This window comes from Osmerus eperlanus, chromosome 1 (genome assembly GCF_963692335.1).
Source record: "Osmerus eperlanus chromosome 1, fOsmEpe2.1, whole genome shotgun sequence".
Lineage (NCBI taxonomy): Eukaryota > Metazoa > Chordata > Actinopteri > Osmeriformes > Osmeridae > Osmerus > Osmerus eperlanus.
In genome coordinates, this window is record NC_085018.1 from 979,279 (window position 1) to 986,661 (window position 7,383).

The following is a 7,383-nucleotide window of genomic DNA, read 5'->3' on the forward strand; positions in this document are numbered from 1 at the left end:
GAGAGAGGTACAGAAAGAGCAAGAAAGACACAGAGAGATACAGAAAGAGGGAGAGAGAGTGATAAACTGCTGCAAGGAAAGACGTGGGAGGAGGGAGAGGGGGAGGGAGAATGTACTGACTTCAGGGGGAGAAGACACATGGAGGAGAGTGATGAGGATTATAAAGTTGAAATACAGACATGCTGTGAGAGCGCAGTGAAGGAGGTCAGAGACACAACAAGGAGAGGAGAGGGAGGGAGAGGTGGACAGAGACACAACAAGGAGAGTGCCACCTATTGACCTGGAGTAACAACTTTCAGAACACGACACAAATCTGCCTTTGGGGGTATTCCAGCAACGTCGCTAACGAAAGCCGAGCTTACACAAAAAAGCCGAGCTTAGGTAAACGTCAATTTAGACTTCAAGTCATTCCACTAACGTTCCGTTCCATTAACAAGCAATGCTAATTCAAGCTGGACCTCAATAAGCTTAGATTGTGCTCGCACTCGGAGAACAGAAACAGCCCAGACCAGGCGATCGTCAAAAATAAGTGTTATGTCGCAACAAGCGGAACGTAACCCAGCGTATCTGGATTTCTGGAGTTTTTGGGAGTTATCTCAAAAAAAAACAATATTGCTGCAATTAACAGGGCAAGGGAGACGATCTGGCAAAACATTGCTGACCGTTTAAATGCGTAAATTGTAGGCCTACCAAATCTACTTAACATAACATAACTAACGGATTTAGGCCCACTGATAATTCGTGTAATTTGATGAGATTTCTGAAACCGTTCTGACAGTAATCATTGGCCGATATTCTCAACAGGAGGTTGAAAATAATAGCCAAAAAAAGAATGTGGCAGCAATTGAAAATTGTATTTGGATGTAGGTTATGTATGAATTCAAAACACTGCAAAAGGCCATGGTTTGGACTTGATGTGGGCTAATAATGTTTTTGTCTTCACATCTTGAACAAAATTAATAAATTACTTCAAAATAACTTTGTCTCACACATTTCTTAACCGATATTGCACAGATCCAGCACAGACTTCCAGATCAGAAGGTGACCCAAACTGTAGCACACTTTGCTTGGCAGAACATTCATTTAAAATTGCTCAGCTCAGCTTTTCGACTACTTTCTACTAAGGATGGTAGGCTGCTCTTATGTGTTCATTGCCATCCTTAAGAGTTGCAAAAGTTTTTTTCTATACTGTATATATATAATTTTTTTAAGAATGACAATAAAATCTATCTAGATAAACTATGCTGGGCCTGCTGAACCTATACCTCTTCCACAGATACTGGTCAGGAAAGCATTACTTCTGTCTCTGAAGACCCTTGGGGCTGGTGGGATAAACGCTCTTTGTATAATCTGAGCACCTTCATCCACAGGGTTGAAGAACGGATACGCCATCATTGATTGTAACTTGTCAAGACGCATGGCTTAGTTTAGGCCCCCCCTCTCACACACAAACCACAAACAAACAGACATACGGACACACGGACATACGGGGGGTCAATTAACCCATGCCTTTTAAAAACTGTTAAAGTGACATTATTTCTTAACTTGCTTATTTAAATTAATACATTCTTTGGAGATGAAGTAAACATGTAAATTCATTCATACTGGGTCATATTGTGAGAAACAAAGTCTGCACTTATGTTTCCGAACACGGACAGAGCAAAAGTGCTTTGCGCGCTGAAATTCACTCAATGGAACTGTGTTACGTCCCCAGTGCTCCAGTGTGGCTCTGTGTCCGTATGTCTGTTTGTTTGTGGTTTGTGTGTGAGAGGGGGGGGGGTCTCTTTTCCTTTAGGGTTGTCATCTTGGGCAAGATGGCTTCTAAACCAGTTGCAGTGGCTGATTGGTTGAAGCCCCAGATCAGGACTCCGCTCCGCCCCCCCCCCCATCAGTGGCTGCAGCTGGGATGTGCCTTATTTAAGCCCCAGTGGTTGACCAGCTAGAGGGCTTGGCTGACTGCTGTCTGTATTGGTCTGTGTGCTGCTGTGTTGAACATTGTTCATTGTTCTGTGTGCTGCTGTGTTGAACTTTGTTCATTGTTGTTTGCCATCATTTGGGTTAACACCTTTTGCTTTTGTTCCCAGGGGGAAAGGGGAAAGCCACGTGCTTTAGGCAAGAGGCCCTGGGGCTTACACCACCCGCAGGAACCTGTTGTCTAGATACACTAGGTAAGACCTGGGCCGACCAACCCCTGTATTTTTGGGTAGAGCGCCAGAACTACGGTGCTAGTTAGGGTGAGTGCTGTGATAAGGTAGGGATAGAAACTATTGTTTTGCTTTCTTTGTTTTGGTCGTGCCCAGCCCCTTTTCCCCTGTTCGTTTATTTAGCAGTTAATAAACTGTTTGAAGACAAGAGTTGGCTTTGCTTCCTTCACTTTGCACCACAACTCCATATCCCACCATCCGGTCCAGGGTTCTTGTGCGCAGTGGGGCGTTGCGTTCCCTCTTTCGGGAGGCGTGCGTAACAAACTGTCTATCTAGATTCTGTTTCCGCTTGTTTGAAATTATTTGCAAACATCTTAATTTAGCTTGACTTTAAGCCTGACACGGAGCAGGCTAGTTCAGAAGTATAAGTTACCTTGTTTACTCAACTAGAACTAGAATAAGCCACCTTAATGGGACGGAACCTTCACTGAAGTAACCGAGACTTGTCAAAATAAGCCTGGCTTTTCCTTAACCCTCGTGCTGCCTTCGGGTCACATGACCCAAGGTTCATAACGAACCATCGTTGTGTTTACCCAATTTTACCCAATACAAAAACAAATTAAAATAATTTTCTTTTAACCTTTGCAATGTGGGGGGTCTGAGACAGCCTAGCTGTTAAAAGAAAATGCTTCACTTTGTCTTTGTATGCGGTAAATCTGTCGCAATACGACGGTGGGTCACAATGACTGATGGGTCAGAATGACCCGAAGATAACACAAGGGTTAATGTACGTTGATGGAATCCCCCCCCCCCATGTCCTAAATCTGTGATTACATTTTGTGTGTCTGTGTACATGTGTGTGTGTGTGTGTGTGTCTAGGGCCACTGGGTCACCAACAAACACACAGCATGTCTTCTATCATCCTGTATAAACTTCTTTATTTCTCCTTATTTAGTCAGTAAGATACTATTTAGTTCATTACATTCAGTGGAACTGAGATCAAAGACGGGATTGTTGTTTGTCGACAATAACAATTTTAAAAACATTCAACACCAATATTTACAAACACTCTGGGATAGGGTTGCCACCCGTCCCTTAAAATACGGAATCGTCCCGTATTCGAGAATAAAATGGCGCATCCCGTTTTGAATCAATACGGGATGGGGTTTGTCACGTATTTTCTGAGTTGTCTTCAATGCAGTATCCCATGCAAATCATCCCAACCGCATTCTGTGAAGACTCGTCCTATTCTGCCCCTGATTGGGTAATACTCGCTGGCTGCCATCGTTGGTTTGATCAGGTTCACGGCCAATCAGATTCAGAGGTAGGCAGGTCTCTTGGTGTAGAGTCGATTTGAAAGAATGGCGGAGGCAGGTCCAGATACCCCCCGCGTAATAAGTACACTTATAAAATGAAGTAGGCTTTACATGCCCCAATACTGCATACTACTACTTCTGGTCCACTGATGTTATCATGTTCATGGTGTTCATGGAAGATCATTTGCAAGTCTCCTGCACTATATCTATTTTTTCCAATAGACTTTTTTGAGTTTCAAAGCATTTGTTTAATTTAAAGTAAATAAGTTATGGATCTGTTAATTGAATGTTAATAAAATATGGTTCTCACAAGTTCCTCCAAAAGCCTATTTTTTGTGGTCTCACTGTCAAACTGTTGGCCTATGTTTACTATCGTCATAGCTGACAATATGACCACTTGAGTTGTGATAGAGATAGACTGAGTGCATCTGTTCACACTGATTTCAATAGCAGATATATTTTTATAATGTCCATGTATCAATCTTACTATTTTTATGAAAACATGTTTTAACCCTTGTGTTCTCTTCGGGTCATTCTGACCCATCAGTCATTGTTACCCACCGTCGTATTACGACAACTTTACTGCATACAAAAACAAAGTGAAGCATTTTCTTTTAACCATCGGGCTGTCTCAGACCCCCCACATTGTGAAGGTTAAAAGAAAATTCTTTTTATTTGTTTTTGTATTGGGTAAAATTGGGTAAACACAACAGTGGTTCGTTATGAACCTTTGGGTCATGTGACCCGAAGGCAGCACAAGGGTTAAATTGTGATTTACCACCACTGGCACGTCATCGGGCCTGTGGTCATCGTGGCCCTGAGGGGTCACGCTGCGGCAGGCGTCATTTATTTTTCAGTATTGAAGGTGGCAACCCTACTCTGGGATATCAATTACAACTCTGTATACAGTTCAATCTTCAATAACATATATGTGACCACAGTGTGTGAGAGTGTGTGTGGGCTATTCTACCTGACACAGGGACACTGAGGAGCCATAGTTATAAACCCTGAACCCAGGATAGAGGAGCTTAGTGAATGTGGTGTGGAATGTGTGCAGGTGGGTCAGTGTGTTGGAGGAGACTGTGTAGAAGGACAGAGTGCCGGCCGGCCAGTCCAGATACACTCCTACTCTGTGGGAGCTGGAGACGGGTATGACAGTTCTCTTATTGTACCAGGCAGAGTAACTGTTATCATCACAGAACAGACTCCAGGACTTGTTATTGAGTCCAAGCAGACAGTCCTCACCCCATCCTATCCTGCTGATTCCTTTATATATTACTGCTATATTAACCTGTTCTCCACTCCACTCTCCCTCCCAGTATCAGTGCCCAGACAGACCCTCTCTAGTCAAAATTATTAATGTTTTCTGAGTGCTGACTGTTTAACCCTTGTGTTATCTTCGGGCAGGGCTGGACTGGGACCGAAAATCGGCCCTGGCATTTTTGGGTTAAGGCGGCCCCATTTTTTTGCTTTTTCTCTCTAAGCTTTTCTGCGCCTCCCTTGCGCTTTCGTTTCTCAATGTTTATCGATGCTAAACTGACAAACCATGTTAGGCATTAGCCAACAGCTCGTGTCTTCTTGGATTTGATTGGGTCAGGCGAGTGCCAATTAAGGACATTAACCAATGGGCCGCTGTCAGTTCTCTATGGGTCAGTCCGACCAAAAACAAAAACAAACAATGGGCCGCTGTCAGTTCTCTATGGGCCGGCCCGACCCAAAAAACTAAAAATACAATGAGCCGCTGTCAGTTCTTTATGGGCCGGCCCGAAAAAAAAAAAAAACATTACATTAACAACATACATTATATCGGCGAGTCAGCCCAAAAGTGCGTCGGCCCACCGGGCAAATGCCCGGTATGCCAGATGGCCAGTCCAGCCCTGTCTTCGGGTCATTCTGACCCATCAGTCGTTGTGACCCACCGTCTAACTGTGACACCTCAGAGACCTGTGACTGCTCAGAAGAGACCATCCTCAGGTAATGGGGGTTCACCAAATGGGGTCCCAGCCAAGAGGGCATGTGAACCACCAACGGATGTGCTCAGGGACATGGTCGCACATTTCCGGTGAAGACAACGAGAGGACGCTGCAGACACGGCATAAAAGGATATTCTAATAAGCTCTGCAGAAAGTGCAATCTCCGTCTCTGATTTTCAGAGGAAAGGAACTGCTTTTGGGACTACCATTGCACGTGAACAATGGACCCCGTGGTCTTTGAAGTTTTCATTCTGTTTTTATAATATTTATCCAGTTTTTTTTCTTCATAAATTCTTATTCATCAAAATATGACTGTTGGGTGATTATTATTAATGAAATGTACTGTTATAGTGCTATGTAAGCAATCCACACTCCAAATTAACCATTAGTTGTTTTGTGTATTTGTTCTGACAGTTTGAGAGCAAATGCTGAAATTGTGCTCCCAACTAGGCCCAACGTTGAATTATTACGTTTCCCTAAAAACTTACAAAAACATATTTTTGGAATTCATCCTTCTTTATCTTCATCAGAAGACTCTTACAACATCATCTGACTAAAAAAAATGTTTTTATGTTTGGGTCTTACAGGGCTAGCTAGTTAGTCATGGGGAGTCTCTTCCATCCAATCTACCACTTAGCCATGAAAATTTGAAGTTTGACGCTGCATAACATGACACTACTCTAGTGTCATGAGAGCCACAATGATAGGACAAAGTCAATAGGAGAGCCACTTTTACTGCAAAGTATCAAAAGTTACATCCAGTCATAAATACAGTAGCATGTCTGTCTGCTTATCAATCATCCCTGAACATGGGGGGGGGGGGGGGGGGGGGTATCATTCTTTACCATTTACCAGTCAAATTTGTAACAGACACATTTTGTGACAAAAAAGCAGGACAATAAGGAATCGATCCCTTTTCAGTCCGTATATAACACTATATATATATAAACTGGAAATAACCGTAGCTAAGCTAGCGTTGTTGTTGTTTGAAGTGCTAGGTTGAGCCGGTCTCTGAGCCCTCCCTAGCTTTACTATAGTGATGTGTCGTTCGTGAACGATTTTGAATGAATCATTAGTATGACTCGGGAGTAACGAGTAGTAGTCTCAGAGAGTGATTCGTTCATTTTCTCATGGCCGAGAAAAAAAGAAACCGTTAAAATAACAAAACCTATAATTATCACTTGTGAACGAATATCATTCACGTCTTACTAAACCTAGTCACACAAAAGTGAATGAGGTAAACAAACACTTTCAGTTTCCTCTTCTGAGCCTATGCAGGTCACGTGAAAAATTATCCAAAGACTCGTACCCGAAGACCCAGTCAAAATGAACGAATCATTTCTGTTTCCTCTAGCTACCAGTACTGAGCCTATGCAGGTCCCGTGAAAAATTATCCAAAGACTCGTACCCGGCGGCAAATGAATGAATCATTGATCCGAAGACTCGGTTGGCAGAAGAACGAAATATTGATCCGAAGACTCGGTTGGGAGGTGAACGATTCGTGAATGATATTCGTTCACAAGTAATAATTACAGGTTTTGTTATTGTAACTTTTTTGTACTTTAGAGTTCAGTGCAGTGTAATTGTTTGCCGCGATAATTAAATAATTAAATGAAATGACCAGCAGATACTATTTTAAAATAGTATCTGCTGGTTTACATGCACTAACATATAGGCCTACATGAGAATATGATAAATGTTTGCAGTGGACGTATTTTTTTCCATACTCTTCTCAATGAAATAACGAACTCCCTTTATGAGGGAATAACATACACCTGGCCATGGAACAGCTGAGCAGCCAATTGTCCAATTACTTTTGGTCCCTTAAAAAGGGGGGGGCCACATATGAAATGTGTTGTAATTTCTACACCGTTCACCTGATTTGGATGTAAGTACCCTGAAATTAAAGCTGAAAGTCTGCACTTAAAGCACATCTTGATTGTTTCATTT